The sequence below is a fragment of the Euprymna scolopes genome, chromosome 6 (genome assembly GCF_053919585.1).
Source record: "Euprymna scolopes isolate OS-2025 chromosome 6, ASM5391958v1, whole genome shotgun sequence".
NCBI classification, from domain to species: domain Eukaryota; kingdom Metazoa; phylum Mollusca; class Cephalopoda; order Sepiida; family Sepiolidae; genus Euprymna; species Euprymna scolopes.
Window position 1 is genome coordinate 92,711,659 of NC_136487.1, and position 20,138 is coordinate 92,731,796.

Below are 20,138 nucleotides of genomic sequence, written 5' to 3' on the forward strand. Positions count from 1 at the left end.
TTGTGATATATAAAACTTGGTGAGTAAATTAATTATTTACTTTTTAATAGACATTTGAAAATGGGGGGGGCTTGAATAAAAAAAACGTTTGTCTAAAATATTATATTCGATTTATTGGAAAGAGCATAAACTTTCACATTGATCCTGAAAATATCATAAAAATTGAATCAATAGAAAAATTTTGATAGATTTTTAAAATTTAAAAATTGAAAATACTGAGCTCGTAAAATTCAATTAATTTCATTACTGTTTAAAAAAATATTTCTATTACTTTTTATACAACTTTAATAGTTTATTTTGGAAGTATAATCAATAAAGAAAATAAATAACCCACTTTTAAAAGAGAAATTACGAGTTTTTTATATTTTATTCGCAGTTTCGTGTTAGGGGTATCAAAAATTCATACAAAAATTCTGATACACCTAGTCATTTAAGCCTTCTTACTCCTTAAGCGATAAGCGGACATTTGTTTATTATTTTTTTTAATTCAGTGTGTAAAATCCACTTGGAACAACATATTTGGAAATTAGAAAAATAAAAAAAAAACAAAAAAAACTTTGTTTTAGCATGTTAAAAGTACTTAGGTTGGTAGATAATTAAATTCTACTGTGTTTGGTATAAGTTTTTTTAGATGTTGTTTCTTGCTTTTTAGAATTTTTGACTAAGGGAGGTTGCTTAGATCGTATTTTAAACTAAACTACGGAGGTTGGAATACCCCCCCCCTAGAATGTACTTGGAAAAATCGATTTTATAGAGAGATTTAAGAATGGTTAGCCGAAAAAAAAAGGTGAAAAACAAAACCAATAATCAATAAATAATTGTTACCAAAGGCAATAAATGCTACATTTTTTTTACTTACATGAATGAGTTTATTTTATGTTTTAAAGTATTTCCAAGCACTTTTCTTTATCTTTTAATCTAAAATTGCGGGTGTGTGGGTGCGAAATATCTCCAGATTTTCTAGAATTTCCGCTAGATTGCAAACGAAATCTCCAGATTTATCGGGAAACCAGCTAAATTGGAAATACTGGTCATGTGATGCAAGCGGTGATAAATAAAAACAATGGCCTATCGGTACAAAGAAAAGCACCTATTTATTATAGAAAAATTAAGTATAATGTTATAATTAAAAAGAGATATAGAAACACACATGGGTACAGTAAACATATTATACCAAAATGTCGAAGTAATAATTTATTTAGTTATTAAGACTATTAATTACGAACGAACCAAGAGTTACATTTATATATATATATATATATATATATATATATATATATATATATATATATATATATAGAGAGAGAGAGAGAGAGAGAGAGAGAGAGAGAGAGAGAGAGTAGAAACAAATCAAATATGGCGTTGATCTTGGGATAAATAGACGTGGATTTTTGGCAAGACATCGATGTAAGATAATGTTTTATAAAGTAAATTTTCAATTATTTTGGATCTTTTTCTGGTGAATCATTGCCCAAGAAAATTCAAGATATGGTTGATTGCCTAGACAATTGAAAAAAAGTCTGTTAAAATAAATCTCTTCATGTGAAAATGAAGATATCGTACTTTGAATTAGCTATTGCATTTTTATTGGTTGGTCTATTGAGCTTAAGGTTTGACTATAAGCATAAATAAATAACTGTAACAAGAACATACAAAAAACTATTATTATATCATATTGTCTTCTTCTATAGGTAATTTTGACTTAAAATTTATTCCATTATACGTCAAACGTCTTGCATTTGTTTAGACACTTATGTCTTGGGAAAGTCATGACTCTATTCCATCACCTTAGACACACTAATAACATTGTAAAAGGTATAACCATTCCCCAGACAAAACATTACTTTTGGGAGAATTATGACTCCATTAAATTTCCCCATACCCTTGAAAAGGCTATGGTTATCACTTCAGGCACACTAATACACATGTGAAAGATGTGCATCTATTACTTCACCCACTTATATTAGGTTAGTGCAAAAATAATGTCGTTTTCTAAGGTTCAGCTATATAAAAACGACATTATTTTTGCACCACCCAATAGAAAGTTATGAATATCCTTCAAGATTCACAAATATTTTACAAAGATGGGCATCTCTTCCTTTAGGCACATTAATACCGATGGAAAAGTTATGACTCTGTCGTACAAGACAGTGATATCTTTGAAAAGTGTATGAATCCATGTAACGTCAAAGATTCCTGGGAAAGGTATGACTAATACTAATACTTTTTGCAAAGGTATAATCTATCGTCCATTGGGAAATGTATAGCTCTATCTCTAAAGATATACTAATAAACTAATACGCTTTAGAAATGTATGACTATCTCCATATACACCTTTGAAAATGGATGATCCTATCCCCTCTCCAGACTCTCAAATACCGAGAAAGATGTAAATATATCTCTCTATATCCACTGATAATCTTGGAAAAGTTACGAAACAACTTTATCCTTACATTGTTATCAAAATATGCATAATTTTATTAGTGCATTTATTCTTCCAAAATCATAGGTTCGCTAATTTAAAATCCTGCTTCTATTTTGTTGAAGCTTAGTGCTAAAATATGTCGGATTTATCATACGTAAAGCATTTTATCTTGTCGTGCTCCTTACAGAAAGAAAGAAAAAGACACAAAAGAAAAAGACACAAAAGAAAAAGACACAAAAGAAAAGGGCCAATAAAAGATTGATTTCTTTTCTTTTTCCATTTTATATTTAATTTCTTTCTTTTTAATTTTTTTATTTCTTTTCTTTGCTACACTTTAGTGTTAGAATCGTCAGACATTTTGTTTTATTTCAAACCAAACTTTATTTTTCAAAAGAGGAAAAGTAATATATTCAAATGAGTTGTAATTAAATTTAAACCATATTGGGGAAACAAGTGACGTATTGATGGATTAAAATAATTAAGGCATTAGCTATAATATGCGTAATTTTTTGGCACAGTCTTAGAAGGTAATTTTTCCAGTCATTACCTTCACTTTTCAGAGAGTGTGCCGCTTTATCGCCAGTCGTTTGAGACACCTTCATTTGTGAGGACATACAGCCAGAACTATAAGTTTACTAGCATTTCAGCCCGGCGTTGCCCGGGTGTTTGGAGGTGTATGTTAAGCAAAAAAAAAGAAAAGTGGTAATGGGAAGGCAGGCTCGAACCCGTACCGCAAAGGAGGAAAATAACGGGAAAAACTGACGTCTTTGCTGTTACGACCACCGTCAAACCGGAAGTGACGTAGGGTTAAATTAAGGCTAGACAATCGAAAGGATAGGATGATTTTCGAAAATATCGTCGAAAAAAGCGACCCCACTGTAGAAAAGTGTCCAGTTGAAGGTAAAGATATTAATGATTTTAGCCAATTTTTCGATATTTATCGTCTGAAAGGTCGAACTTCAAAATAATACTGATCTTGTAAAAATCCGTCGCTTCTGTCGAAAGTTTTATGCAGACATGCAAACATACATACATACATACATACATACGTATTTTTTAAAATTTGACCCCTATTATGACCTCTTAACATTTATTGTTTTGGGCTCAAATCAAGTTATAATGTTAGATCCATGTCCAAGGGGCCTATATCTAAAATTTCAAGTGTTTGGACCCCAAACTGCCGGATGAGTTTGGTAGAGTTCTCAAAGGACAAGTCGTTGAACTTTGACCCCTTTATAACCAAATTTCTGGCCGAAAACGAATTACAAAACTTTTTCCCAAATCTCAGTATCCTGTATATAAAATTTCGAGTCTGTAGACTTAAAATTGACAGAGCTATTGCGTAGGGAGATGTACACACACAGACAGACACACAGACACACAGATAACCAGACACCTTCACTTTTATAGATATACTAGCATTTCAGCACGACGCTGCCCGGGTGCTTGAAGGTGTATTTTGAGAGAAAAAAAAAGTGGTCAATTTTTTAAACTTTGCCCCCTATTATGACCCCTTAACATTTACTGTTTTGGGCTCAAATCAAGTTATTAAGTTAGATCCATGTCTAAGGAACCTTTATCTAAAATTTCAAGTCTTTAGACCCAAAATTGTCGAAGGAGTTTGGTAGAGTTCTCAAAGGTCAAATCGTTGAACTTTGGCCCCTTAACAGCCAAATTTCTGACCGAAAACCGATCATATAGATTTTCCCAAATCTCAGTACCCTGTATATCAAATTTCGAGTCTGTAGACTAAAAATTGACAGTTATTGCGTAAGGAAATGTACACACATAGAAACGTTCACTTTTATAGATATACTAGCATGGGTGTCCGGCGTTGCCCGGGTTTTTGAAGGTGTATGTTAAGAAAAAAAACAAAAACAAACAAACAAACAAAAAAACCCAAAGAAAACCGTAAATCTTTTTTTAATTTGACCCCTATTATGACTCCTTAATATTTAGTGTTTGGGGCCCAAATCAAGTTATTAAGTTAGATCCATGTCAAAGGAACCTATATCTAAAATTTCAAGTCTTTAGACCCAAAATTGTCGAAGGAGTTTGGTAGAGTTCTCAAAAGTTAAATTGTTGAACTTTCACCCCTTAACAGCGAAATTTCTGGCCGAAAACCGATCACATCGATTTTCTTAAATCTCAGTACCCTGTATATCAAATTTCGAGTCTGTAGACTAAATATTGATAGAGTTATTGTGTAGGGAAATGTACACAGACAGACAAACACACAGACACACAGACACACAGACACGTTCACTTTTATAGATATACTAGCATGGGTGCCCGGCGTTGCCCGGGTGTTTGGAGGTGTATGCTGAGCAAAAAACAAACAAAAAACAAAAACAAAAAAAAAACGTATTTTTTTTTTTTTAACTTTGACCCCTATTATGACTCCTTAACATTTATTGTTTTGGTCTCAACTCAAGTTATTAAGTTAGATCCATGCCCATCAGACCTATATCTAAAATTTCAAGTCTTTAGACCCAAAATTGTTCGAGGAGTTTGGTAGAGTTCTCAAAGGTCAAATCATTGAACTTTGACTCCTTAATCGACAAATTTCTGGCCAAAAACCAATCACATAGATTTTCCCAAATCTCAGTACCCTGTATATCAAATTTCGAGTCTGTAGACTAAAAATTGACAGAGTTATTGCGTAGGGAAATGTACACAGACACACACACAGACACACACACAGACAGACACTTTCACTTTTATATATATATATATATATATATATATATATATATTGTTCCTATGTCAGCGGACGTTTTGGAGGAGCAGGACTATCCACAGTAAACCGACATTAACTTTGCTCTATTGGGGAGGTTAGTAAGAACAATATTAGATTATATATTTTATGCTAGCAGTTCAGCCCGGCTTTGTTCGGACCTTATGTACTGTTAATAACTTTCCCTACGTGAGAATACACTTTATGTAAGATTTCAAATGTTTAGACCAAAATTTGTCTGAATAATTTCGTAGAGATCGCAAGGGTAATTTTTTTTTTAAAACTTTGACTCAAATTCTGACGCCTAAACATTTATTATTTTAGTCTCAAATCAAAATACAAAGTTTTACCCATGTCCAACTTACCCACATCTAAAATTTCAAATCTTTAGACCCGAAATTGGCAGAAAAATTTGATAGAGTCTGCAAAGGTCAACTCTTTCAACTTTGACCTTTTGGCAGTCAATCTTTCACCCCAAAACTGATTAAAATGCTTTCCGCATGTCTGAATACCCATTATGTATAAATTTCAAATGTTTAGACTCAACATTGGCTGAGTAGTTTGCTAGACACCGCAAAGGTCAAATCTTTTGAACATTGACCTCTTGGCAGCTCAAATTTTCGACCTAAACCGATTAAAAAGCTTGCCCTATCTCTGAATACCCTTTATGTAAAATTTCAAATTTCTAACGTCACGCTAGAAATTGGTTGAGTAATTTGGTAGAGATCGCAGAGGTCAAATTTTTAAAAACTTTGACCCCAATTTTAACCTCTTAATATTTATTTTTTGGGGGCTCAAATCAAATTATAAAGTTTGATTCATATCCAAGTAACCTACATTTAAAATTTTAAGTGTTTAGACCTAAAATTGGTGGAGGAGTTTGGTAGACTTTTTCAAAGGTCAAATCGTCGAACTTTGACCTCTTTACAACCAAATTTCTGTCGAAAACGGATTAAAAAGATTTTCCTAAATCTCAATATTGCTTATGTCAAATCTCGTGTCTCCAGACCGAAAATTGAAAAAGTTATTTACTAGGAAAATGTACCCACACACACAGACAGTCATTTTCACTTTTATATATATACTAGCATGGGGGCTCGGCGTTGTCCGAGTTTTTGGAGGTGTATGCTGAGCAAAAAAAAAAAAAAAAAAAAAAAAGGTCAATTTTTTAAAACTTTGACCCCTATTATGACCACTTAATATTTATTGTTTTGGGCTCAAATCAATTTATTAAGTTAGGTCAATGTTCAGGGAACCTATATCTAAAAGTTCAAGTGTTTAGACCCAAAATTGTCGGAAGAGTTTGGTAGAGTTCTCAAAGGTAAAATCGTTGAACTTTGACCCCTTACCAGCCACATTTCTGTCCGAAAACCGATCACATAGATTTTCCCAAATCTCAGTACCCTGTATATCACATTTTGAGTCTGTAGACTTAAAATTGACAGAGTTATTGCGTAGGTATTTGGAGGTGTATATTGAGCAAAAAAAAAAAAAAAAAGCGGTCAATTTTTATTAAACTTTGACCCCTATTATGACTCCTTAACATTTAATGTTTGGGGCTTAAATCAAGTTATTAAGTTAGATCCATGTCAAAGGAATCTATATCTAAAATTTCAAGTCTTTAGACCCAAAATTGTCGGAGGAGTTTGGTAGAGTTCTCAAAGGTCAAATCGTTGAACTTTGACCCCTTAACAGCGAAATTTCTGGCCGAAACCCGATCATATCGATTTTCCCACATCTCAGTACCCTGTATATCAAATTTCGAGTCTGTAAACTGAAAATTGTTATTGTTGAGTTATTGAGTAGGGGAATGCACACACACACATACACACACACACACACACACACACATACACACACATACATACAGACACGTTCACTTTTATAGATATATAGATAGATAGATTTAACTACCGTAATAGTCAGTTGGCCTCTATTATTTTAACTCCTCACTAACGTCACGCCAGAAATAAAAATGAATCTCCACTCACTCATTCAGATGTATAAACATATTTAATAAAGGTATAAAGTTGTTGAACAGCGACTATTGTTTTTACGTATCAGCTCTCGATTGGATAAAAACTCAAGCCAGCAGTTTTTTCAGCCAACCAGTGAAGCAAGAATATTCACTGCTGAAAATTAAGAAAAAACAAACAAACTAAAAAAAACAAAAACAAAAAAAAAACGGTACTTGTACTACAGTTTAATCAAGACATCAAAAAATGAAAATATCGATAAAAGGTTATATTGTACGTATCCGTTTTGAACAGAAGATCCCTGAAAAAAAAATTCACTTAATTTGATTGAGTTGTTTTTTTATAGCGGAAAAACACGTCTTTATGATTGGTGACTTCGAGTTCGGTTTCTTTAACATTAGCGACCTTAAATACTGTCCCTTCAACATTGGTGACGTCATGCACGGTTCCTTCAACATTGGTGACCAAGAATGCGGTTTCTTCAACATTGCTGATCTGGTCTGCGGTCCCTTTAACATTGATGACCAAGAGTACGATCTCTTCAACAAAGTGAATATCATGTGTGTTCTATTAATTCAAAACCTGAGCCTTGTCTAAACATATTGCAACAACATTTACATGTCAACCGTTGAAAAGACGTATTCACCCAAGTTAAAAAAACAAACAAACCCAAACTCCATCTAACTCTACTCCCTAACAAAATAGTTCCTATGGATCGCCTTGTCGAGAAACAGAGGAAAGCAATTCCTCTACTCAATTCAATCATATTTCCCCTGATTAGCCAGGGGTGGACTCATTTTCATTTACCAATTTAAAAATGATTCTTTTAACGTAACATTTCAAGTCTGTTTTTTTTTTGTTTTGCATTAATCAAAAACATGTCTAAAATATTAATTACATCTCTCTCAAAATGAACAAATTTAGTATATTTTTATTTCATGTATACACACTTATATTATAAAGTAATGGATTAAGTATATACATATTTTCAGTATTTTAATTGAACAGTAAGAATATAAAAAAAACAAAAAAAACACGACTTGCGTAACCACTAATTCACGTGGTGGTTAAGAGACTTGTCAGTCGTCCTTAGGGTTAGTGGTAAGGTAAATCATTTGTTAATATTATTTTAGGAATAAAAGTAACAAAAACAAAGACGATGTCAGCTATATTGGATTCTAACTGCATTTGACAGACAGGTATATATCTCGTGTTAAAAAACAAAACAAAATAAAAACAAACAAACGACAACAACAAATAAAAACAACCTTAAAACAGTTTCAGAACTTCAAAACTATACAGATCAGTAGAAAATTAAATTTTATTGCGTTTAGTAAAAGTTATTTGTTGTATATTTAGTTTTGGTAAAACTGTTTATAATCGAGAAATCGTAAACAAAAATATTAACGACAAATAATGTGTATCAAACTAAGTAGAATTAAATTCTCTACCAACCTACATATAACCAGGAACGTGCAAAATGAATGCCGATGCTCAGAGTATATAAACATTTTGACCTCTTCGTTTACTTAAAAATTCACCAAAAATCAGGAAATTAACCAATTTTAATGAAATATTCAGTATTTATAAAATAATGATCACGGATTATAATGAACCCATTATTTTTATTTAAATCTTAATGGAAATGTATAATTTTGTTTAAACAAAAATACTTTTACTAAACTTATGGTTTTCTTTAGTAAAAAAAAATGAATGAATTTATTTTTGTTTTTTATGAAAATAAAGCATTGTAAATTATAACAATTAAAAAATTTTTTTTACAGGAACATTACGAAAAATCCCCATAAAGTTCGTATGAATGAATTTAATATAACTCGAAGAAAAATTAATTTCTCGAACTACCGATGTTACCATTGAATTAAGCATTGTTTATTTAATATTTTCACATAAAAAATATAATAGCAAAAATATTTCTTCTTTTTGTTTAATTACAGATTTCGCATAATTTTTATGTGCAAGATTTTAATAATTTCTTTGCTCACATGAATGTGAAACTTTCGGCGTAACATAATTTTTATATAATCTTGAAAAATAATTAAAAAAATAATTTAAAAACAGGAACACAAAAAAATAATTAAATTAAAAAATGGTAAAAATGATACAAACGTTCTGGATAGGCATGTACAGATGCACGTCTGGGGGGGGGAGGGAGAAAACTGGCACCTCTACCTCCTTTTAATACCATGACTTCATTTTGAAACAGCATTTCTATGGGCTGTAATTTTGGGCTTCCGCATAATCGTGTTTACAAAACTTCATTTTTTGCGTTTTGGCGAACAGCAGAATTACTTCCTTTTTTTGCTAATCACGCTATTTTTTTTTTGTATAAACAAGATGTTTTTTTTTTTACTTAATTCAATATCTTAGGACTTTATTTTACTAATTATCTTTGAAATAGACCCAGAAAACTAAAATTTATCTTTTAAAGGATTTTTACAATGAATTTATTTAACTTCCAAATTTAGCTGAATTGGTTAGCTCGCCGTGAAAACATTTTTCATAACTTTCTTTTCGCGTGTACAAATATTATTTTCCTTTTTGGAAATTAACTTTAGTCTTTAATCTTTCAAATACAATCAAAAAGTAGTCGAAAACCTACAAAAAAGACTATGATATATCGGTTTTCAAAACTAGGTCCCGCTATCTTCATTCGTCCATTTTTGCCCGTACTTACTACATACTTTTTACGCGTGGAAACTTTTGTTTTTAATTTAATAAATTGTTTTCGATGTTTGGATTTAGAGAGTCATCAGTTTTGGAGGATTTCTTGTAGATGTTCCTATTTGGGCGAGGTATTTTTGCGATAAGCAGGTTTTAAGGAGATATTTTCAGTGATTTTATTTTGTTAATAATTAAGTATAAGAGAACGAGAGGCATTACGATAAACATAAGCAAAATAATGGGTTCAGACACACAAATTCAAAAGCGAGCTATTTTATATATATTTATAATGTAAGTTTACAGCAATACGAAAACATAGAATGCTTGCCAATATTTTTAGAGTCCTTGTAAAACAAGGAGGGGTCTTTAAGTGAAATATAAAAGTGCAGATGATTTACACGGGTTTGAAAATTGTAATCTAAACTTCACTCAATCTTCACTCAGATTATGTAATGTTATGGCCCTTTTAGGCTGTGATCATAGCGTAGTATCTGTGTTAACTGTGGCAAGCAGAGCCAAGGGTTAAAACATCATTATTATTGTTATTGTTATTATTAGTAGTATTATTAATTGATTTGAGCGCCGGATGGTCGCTGGATCAGTTATTTTGATTAGAAGAATGGACAGTTAAATTGGAGGAGAGATGATTGACGTGAAATCGCAAAAGGAATGTAAAAATAGAAAATAGATGTAAACATTATTTTTGGGTTTGGATAAACAAATAACCAGATGGGGACATTAGGTTGGCCTGAGACACGTAATGAGGTGACGTAAGAGAACACGTGATGTAGTTAGTTTTGGAGAGATTCAGAGAGTTGAGGTTTGACCAGTAAAGCGGACAGACGATCTAGACAGGGATGGACAGACAGATAGGGAGCGAGCTGTAAGAATAGAACATGTAGACGAACTGCATATCTCGTGAAAACCATTTGAGACAACTGTAATAAATTTATATTATAAAAATATAGAGTTGTTTTGTGGTTTCACAGATGTCTCAATTGGATGGTGCTGGTCACTTCATGGTTCGTCACGGAGCAGCAGGAAGTTAAAAGAACTCTTCAAGAAAAAGATATGAAGCATATATTATTCTTCTTACATATGAACTGTAAAATATTCCCGTACCAACTGATACAACATGACTCAGTTTACACGTCAATATCATGACCTCCTGGCTAAACAACATACATACGATTTATACGTTTATTATCTGTCCGTTAAAAGAACGATATCTCACATCCACTAGATAACACGTGACACGTTTTAATATATCAATATAATTATAATATACAACAATTATATTTCATTAAAAGTCATTAATTAGAGTCAATGCTCATTTGTTTTTATAGTTAAAATAAAGTTCAATGAGAAAGGTTAGGTATATTTTAATGAATAAGTTGCTTTTAAGTGAGCAGACGATAATAGAAGAATTAAGAGTTGTGTGTTCGTATGTTTGTTAATGTCTGCTTACGTATGCTTATGACTGTATGCGTGAGTTGAGACATAGCAGCAGCCTCAAGGCCCAACAGAAGGAAGCAGAAGTGACGCCGATCCATGGACTACATCTAAACAATTATATTGAAAAATCAAAAAATCAAAAAAAATCTAGCGTTATATGGGGTCGATGTGGCTTAAGAAAATCATTTTAAAATAAATTCAGAAAATTCTCTGATTGGTTCAAAATATTGTGATTTGTTTTTATTATTCCATGCGAGTGCACACGCCGGGCTGCCTGCGCAAAAATGAGTTTAGACATTTTCATTTTGGACGCCGATGTGTAAACATAGGTCACCACAGATATCTAGGACCAAAATGGCTGCCAACGTGATGACCTAACTCCAGTAAATTTCACTTAACTTAGGCGATTAAGTGTGATTTTACAAGAATTTGTTTGGGATCTTGCTACTCAAATTTAAGGTTAGTAGTAGAGTAAGTAATTTTTTAACTATATTTTGCAACCACGAACACTCTTCTAAAAGACACATTCGAACGAAATAAAATTTTGAAATAAAACACTTCAAAACAATTTCAGTACGTAAAGCCGACAAAAAAAGAAAAAAAAAAAAAGAAAAAAGACATACACAACCAAACAAAACGTTTCATTGTTAAAAATTTATAAATTCTGCGATGGAAGGTAGAATTTATTACAATCATGTTAAAAAACATTTTTTTTGTAAAATTCGAAAATTCGAAGAAAAACAAAGAATTTATCAGCCTCAGTAAATATATCAATATGTAAAATATAATTGACAAAGTAGTACTTTGTCAATATGAAATAGTACTTACTTAAAAGACAGAGTGATCTGTAATTCATGAAATGTAAAATTAAAAATGGATGATGCAATAAAAGGCTAATGACGCAAATAAAGGATTAATGATATGAGAGGAGACGGATGACGTTGTAGTGGAAAAAGGCATTATCAAAGGTAATGAAAAAACGTCTATCCAGACATAATGTGTCAACTTGATTTGCGTCTTCATAGAATAACCCAAAGTAAAAAGTCAAGAAGAAAAGAGTTAAGAAGAGTTCAAAAGGTGAAGACGAAAAAAAAAGGCTTTTTATGAGAGCTGCTCTTGAAAAAGGGGGAAAAAGAAAGGGAAAGAAAGATAAGAAAAGAGAAAAGAGGAAAGCAGAACGAAAAGAAAATGAAAGGCAGTGGATTAACATACCAATTCAGTTTTAACGTGATATAGGTGTAATTCTTTATGCTAAAGGATTACTTGGAAATCGTGTCAAAATACGTGTCTATAACTTATGGATACCCGTAGCAGTGATAAACTATTTTGTTACTATATCTATTGCAGAGAGTTATTATATTGACCTGATTTTGCGTCATGGTAGATCAATTAAGCAACTCTGATTAGAACTCTAATGAACTTTTCAGAACAATTTGCCGACATTAACAAGCAACAAAATGTTCACTGAATTGACCTTTTGGCTATCATTGGAAATCTTTTAAGTAGAATTAAAGCCATGGAGTGAATGCGGTATTTTGGCGATAGCGAATAAAGCACGCAAAAATGATTTTTGTCAAAAATTATATTCGACCACGTCTATGTCTCCCTAAAACAAAAAAGGCGTCATGCCTAAACCTCCTTCCAATTATTTACTGTGATTTTTATTTGTTTTTGCACTCTGTTTTTAGCCAAAAGACTAATTTATTTATTGACCTTTTGGCTAGAAACGATGATGATGTACTTAGTCTATTCTGTTCTCGATGAGTGAAGTAGAAGTCCTTCTAGATCGAGTTAGCTTTCATTTTTGTTCCAGAGTGCGACTGCCTGTATTTGATTGGTTGGTTGGTTGTTTTGTTTTACGGCATATCAACCCTTTTCAGGTTATTTAATGCCGAATCTGGTGATTTTGAAGAACGATTTTTTAATATAGTGTATTTGTTTTTTAAGCCGTATTCTATTTAACCCATAGTTGGAACCCTAACAGGTACTACTACTCCGGGTCAGAGTCGACCTGGGAGCAATGGCAATTAAAGGGTGGCTCCACACTCCCTAAGGCCTGCAAACTGTGGCCTCACCATCGGATATAGTTTAAGGTCATATCCAGGACCGGCCTGTATTTTAATTTATAAATGTTAAAATTCATTTAATTGTTATAGCGGTGAGACGCAATGTTCCTCGCTAATCGAGCCAAAGATGGCTTCGTGAAAGTGTTCGAATCCTGCGATCATCATTTCCTGCACAGATGATTGCCAAAGTATGAGGCACTAGTGTCCGTAGGTATAAAATAATTATATATATATATATATATATATATATATATATATATATATATATATATATATAATTATATATATATATATATATAATTATATATATATATATATATATATATATATATATATATATATAATTATTTTATACCTACAGACACTAATGACTTTGAACAAACAATCACTGAAAGTGACTCGTTCGGTGGACATTGATAAGTCGTGTAATGTAAACAGAAGTTTATCTACTGTAGAATTAAACCAATTGGACAATGTTTATAAAATTTAATAATAAAACAGAGCACCTGCAATATTTGTTTTCTTTTCTGGTAATAAAAAAGTAAAGTTAATTTGCAGATAGTGTGAAAAGTGAGGAGGGAGAAATCATTATGTTTTGGGATATATATATATATATATATATATATATATATATATATATATATATATATATATATATATAAGGAAAGATTATGTGCGTGTGCATATGAGCCAGAGAATTAGGGGCGAAACCCTATATATGACCCTAATGCAGAAAACCTTCCGATGTCAAATGGTAGTGGGAGTAGTACTTTTTTGGGGGGAGGAGCGAGAAAACAGCTATTTCCTTTGTATATCTGTGCGATCGTGATGATGTCACTCCTAGGACTAAATGTAATGTTTTAATATTAATTAATGTGTCTTTAAGGTCGTTCTATAGTTTAATAAGATAATGGCTAATAGTGTAAACCTAATAAATTTGTATGCGCCATCTGTGGTTGTAAACCTACGGTATTTTGGTCCAGAGGGGAGAAACTGTCCTTCTTTTATTATTTATAGGGATAAAATGACATAAATCTGTTATAAATATACTTGTAGTTGAATTGTTTACAAATGATGCACACAAACACGCACACATTATATATATATATATATATATATATATATAATGAACTCTCCCGTCGATTTCGACGCATAAGGGTCTTGCAACTTCGTCTATTTGTGAGTCGCCGACGACATTTCATTCCAGCCAATGATCTACAAAGAAACCCACTATATATATATATATATATATATATATATATATATATATATATATATATATATATATATATATATATATATATATATATATATATAACAACAACAAATGAGGTAAAAATAACAAACACGATTAGGATTTAAAATATATTTATTTAGAGAAAACTGTACGAAACAAAAGCAAAGGGAAATCTACTGGGAAAGGATAATTGTATAAAAAGGCATCGAGTCAGGAACATAAGAAATAATGATCAGTTTGTGTAAGATTTTACTTATCTTATTATAATTCTGAAAAGGGTTTATATGAAAACCAAAGATTTGAATGTAAATTGTTCATGTGTGTATAATAGATATTTTATCTTTATATGATTTGGATCATTTTTTTTAAATAAATAATTTAAACTTGAGCCATCTTGCTGCTCGAAAGTCCAGATGTTCATAGACTGGAGTCACTGAGTCGTCACTGTTTTGTTTTGTTATATTTTATCTCGTTTGTAAAAGTTGGCCTCACGATTCTTTTCCTCAAGAAAATAAAAGGAAATGTTAAAAAAAAAGTACTACAACACATGTTTGTGAGATTAACAATTTTTCAAACATGTATTTTATTTTATTCATTACCCCCCCCACACACGTTAACCTTCATTTCCAATCTTTGATCTTAAATTCAAATCAAATCAACTTTATTAGCACCCCCCCCCCAAAAAAAAAACAATGCAACAAGCCAAATAAATGGACAGTTAGAAAATGTATAGATTTATATACCGTCTGAATGTTTTTCCATGGTAGAAGTCATTACTACACCCGGTAGGCTGTTGTATGAAGCAGAAACACAGGTAGAGAATTTTGCCTTTCTTCTAATTTAATGAAATCAACTATGGCACATTTTTTTTTAGTTCTGTGGAGAACCATGACTTAGTTCCGGGTTGAAAACTATTTCGAAAGATATCTTGAAATTTTGTTTAATGTTTTACGCCAGAAATGCATCCTCGCACACCTTTCGCATCTTTCACTGCTTAAATAAAAGATAATTTTCTAAAGACTAACGACCAGGGTGTATCCAGCTCTTCCTTGAACTGTTTAGTTGCATGTGTTCTGTTGTTAGAATCACAACAATTATTTCATTCATATTCTTCCCTTATCATCTCGGGTAATTTGATATGCTTTCTTTAATAAGAGAAATTATACAAATAAAAGAAACAAAATTTCCCATTTTATTTTATTAGTTGTTTTATTCACAGATGATGAGACAATTTCCAAAAGTAAGCAGTGATTTTTGTAGTTCAACTAGCAGGGCTACTCGGCATTGTCCGGAGCAAAGGTAAAATATAACTTCTATCCTCCTTTTGTTTTACTATTTCTCGCTTGCCCCTCTCCCTCCATCACCCTCTTTTTTCTTTGCCCAGTTCATTCTCCTCTCCCCCTCTTACTGTCGGCGTAAAGGAAATAACTCTGTGAAAAAACAATTAATTCTCTTTAGTTAGTGACTGGAAAACAACCTATATGATATATTAAATGATGCATGCACATTTTAATGACATTAAATGATATGAATGGTCATTTGACCACCAAATAAATAGTCTTTTTCTGTAAATTTTAGATAGTCTATTAAAAAGAAAACAGGGTTATGCCGATTAAAAAAACAACAACTTTGTGGGTGTTTGTTGTGCATTTGTCAAGTTTTAGATGGACATACAAACATACATTTGCCCTTATATAATAGACTAGCTACCTGACGTTGTCCGGTAACATAAATACAAAATAGAAAAAGTAAAATGTGTAACAACTTTTTACTAAAATTTTCTCCCCCGTTTCTTAGTCTTTCTCTCTTCTCATTTCCTCCTCTCTCTATATATATAACACTCTTTCTCAACCGCCTAGCCAATTCTTTTCTATTGTCTTAATTATCACTTGATAATTTCTAGGTTTTTTGTTCCACCCCCACCACTATTTCACAACAATATGAATATAAATGATGCTGATAATGACAATAGTCTAAAGAGATTTTATACACACAACTTACCAAATGTAATTTTTTAAATCTTACATTTAGATGGCACCAATAGTAAAAATTTTATGATTTTATAAAGTATTAAACTTCAAGTCGCATATGTCTACTTGTGAGCCACAATCGGATTATTAGTTTACAAATTACGGTTATTTAAGCGAACCTACTCATGTAAGTTTTCAAAAGATTTTAAAAAATCTGAATTTTGTGTTTTAATAAAATATTGCTTAATCATCATCATCATCATCATCATCATCATCATCATCATCATCATCATCATCATCGGTTCGAACACAAACAATGCCGCGAAGAATATCCATCCATTCATCCATGTTGGATGTAATACAAAATCTATTTAATATTAAGTATATCCAATTCCCAAACAAAGGGGAACGCTGAATGAATAATGCTTCAGTCGAAAAGAATTTCTCCTAGTTTGTCCGAGGACAAAACAAATACTATACATTGATCTCAGCTCGAAGACAACAGTTTCTTTGCTTTATTTTAAAGAGTACTTGTTTTGATTAATCAATTAATTTTATTAGCGTTAGACAAGCACATGCGTGTAGCGTTGCGCGAATGTTCATATAAGCAAATAATAATATTTGTAAAATATAGGAGAAAAATACACAACATTAAAAAAAGCATTAGAAAATTAGGTCTATCAAAAATAATTCTCCTTAAATATATAATACACAATTATCTTTAAAGATATAAGGCATAATTCTCTAAAAACTTATAAGACATAATTTTCTATAAACATATAAGACATAATTTTCTATAAGCATATAATGCATAATTCTCTTTAAACATATAATACATAATTCTCTATAAATTTATAATACACAGTTCTTCTTAAACTTATAATACATAATTCTCTATAAACTTATAATACACAATTCTTCTTAAACATATAATACATAATTTTCTATAAACTTGTAATACATAATTCTCTATAAACATATAATACATAATTCTTCTTAAACATATAATACATAACCAGCAGGACCCGTGGAAATTCTGCAGGAGACTCATCCATATGTAATATATTGATGTTAGCATTCTGTAGATGTTCAGTGTAAATGAAGACGCTCTGATATTGTAGATTTTTTGTTAAAACCGCAAAAGTATTTATCTAAGCTAGCACGAACGCCCGGTAAAGCCCGGTCGTAAAGCACGCTTAAATATGATATTTTAATTCTTGCAGATTTCGTATATATTCTTATAGAATTTATGTTCTATTGATTTTTATCTATCTATCTATCTATCTATCTATCTATCTATCTATCTATCTATCTCTCTCTCTCTCTCTCTCTCTCTCTCTCTCTCTCTCTCTATATATATATATATATATATATATATATATATATATATAAGCGCAAATGTGTGTATGTATGTTTGTATATATGTATGTATGTGTGTTTGTGTGTTCGCTAAAAACTTTCGACAGACAGAACAAAAATTCACAAACTTGGTATCATATTGAAGCTCCATCCTTCGCTCGAAAAATATCGAAAAATTGGCCAAAAACGTTCATTTTTTTCACCCCGAAATCGACAATTTTCGACAGGGGGGGTCAACAAAAACGGTCCTCTCGTGACGGCGACCGGTTCTACGCATGCGTCAGATGACGTCATGACCTGATTTACTTTAAATAGTTTAAAAACTGAACAAATTTCATGTACGTCGCGTTAGGTCAGTTGGTTAGCGCATTGGTTCGTTATCTGAACGTTTTGGGTTCGAATCGTGGTGTGAGATTTTTTTTCGTTTTTTTAAATTTAAATATTGAACCAGTGTTATTTAAGCCATTTTTCACGTAACGTTCGTTTTTCTGTTTTTTTTTTTTACTTCGATTATCCACCTCCGACCACACACCCCAAAACACCCGGGTATCCACCGATGTTTTAAATTTTAATATCGAAACAGGCTTATTTAAGCCATTTTCACGTGTTCGTTATACTGTTTTCATCGTTCGTTTGCCTTACGTTAGTTTTTTTTTCGATGGTTTGATTACCCCCCCCCCGCTTAAGTTTTAACGTTGTTTTCTTTTTTTACTTCGCTTATAAAAAACAAACCTGGTAACGCTCAACGACTTCCGTGCGCGCACCTGTCAATTTGGTTCTTACTTTAATAAATTCAAACATCTTTCAGTAACTCATTCTGGCTGGCTGATTTTATTTTCAAACTTCGTCTCAGGGCTTCGGGTTCGATCCTACCAACTTTAACCCCCCCGGTTTCTTTTTTATTTAACACCACACACACCTCCAAACACCCGGGCAACGCCGGGTACCCCCACTAGTATATATATAAAAGGTAAAATGACGTGTGTTAGTGTGTGCATTTTTCTGTATGTCCGGAAAAGGCTTTTTTCATGGTGGTTCTCAGGTTGATCGCTCAATCTTATAACATTTTTATATGCTACCGAGATGATAATATCTAAGATTTATGAAACGACGGTGTAAAAATCTTTTATTTCAGCGACTTTTCTCTTACAAAATCCTCGCTGCGAATTCGTTTTCTTTGCTACTGTTGCTGCTATGGCGTAATATTTGACCTAGAAAATCACCTTCGTTTTTAAATGCTTATTTTCGACCTTCTTTAAAGACCCTGCCTTCGTGGCGTCATGCTATGTAATCAGACTATTTACCTTGGGGTTCGAACCTATCTCCCTCCCAAAACTTTTTTTGCTCGTTTTTTATATTTAAACAAGGTTATTACTTCGCTTATTATTTAGTTGCCATCTACCCCCCCCCAACACACACACCTACAGTTTTAATATTGAAACAGGGTTATTTATGCCATTTTTCGCGTTCGCTGTTTTTTTTTTTTTTCAGATATTTTAAAGAAGTTTTAACATCGTTCGTTTTGCATCACGGTCGTTTTTTTTTCCATCACGTTCGTGTTTTCTTTTTAGTTTTTGTTTTTCCGATTTTAAGAAATTTTAACATCGTTCGTTTGCATCACGTTAGTTTTTTTTTTTCGATCATTGTTCATTTTTTATAATATATAAACAGGGTTATTACTTCGCTTATTCTTTTGTTTTGATTTACCCGCCCCAAAACACACACACACACAGAGCTCTAAACACCAGTGTAACGCCGAGTACCTCCGCGTCTATATATATAAAAGGCAAAATGTGTGTTTGTGGGTTTGTGTGCGTGTGTATTTTTTCTGTATGTCAAGCAAAGGCTTTTTCCGGGTGTTTCTCGGCTTGCTCGCTCATTCTTATAACTTTTTATATGCTACCGTGATGCTAATATCTAACACTTACAAAACGACGTCGTAAATATCTTTTATTTCAGACACATTTATCTCACAACAAAATTCGCGCTGTGAATTCGTTTTCTCTGTTACTACTGCTGCTATGGCGTGATATTTGTCCTAGAAAAACACCTTCGTTTTTAAATGCTTATTTTCGACATATCTAAAGTCCCTGGCATCGTAGCGTCATGCTATGTCATCAGTCTATTAATCTCCAGGCTTGGAGTTCGAGCCTATCTATCTCCCAAAACTTTTTTCGATGTTTTTTTTGTTTTTGTTCGTTTTTTTTTTTTAAATATTAAAACAGCGTTAT

The 20,138-nt window shown here is 32.0% G+C and overlaps 1 protein-coding gene across 4 annotated transcripts in view; it reads right to left on the reverse strand.

Moving 5' to 3' along the window:
- The window catches only part of LOC145277794 (uncharacterized), an 87,265-nt gene extending 75,131 nt beyond the window's left edge, over positions 1-12,134 (reverse strand). For all 4 annotated transcript variants that reach the window (XM_080129613.1, XM_080129614.1, XM_080129612.1 and 1 more), the window contains exon 1: positions 12,104-12,134. The gene's annotated coding sequence lies outside the window, so the exon portion shown is untranslated. The remainder of the gene's footprint in view (positions 1-12,103) is intronic.
- Positions 12,135-20,138: the final 8,004 nt, after the last annotated feature.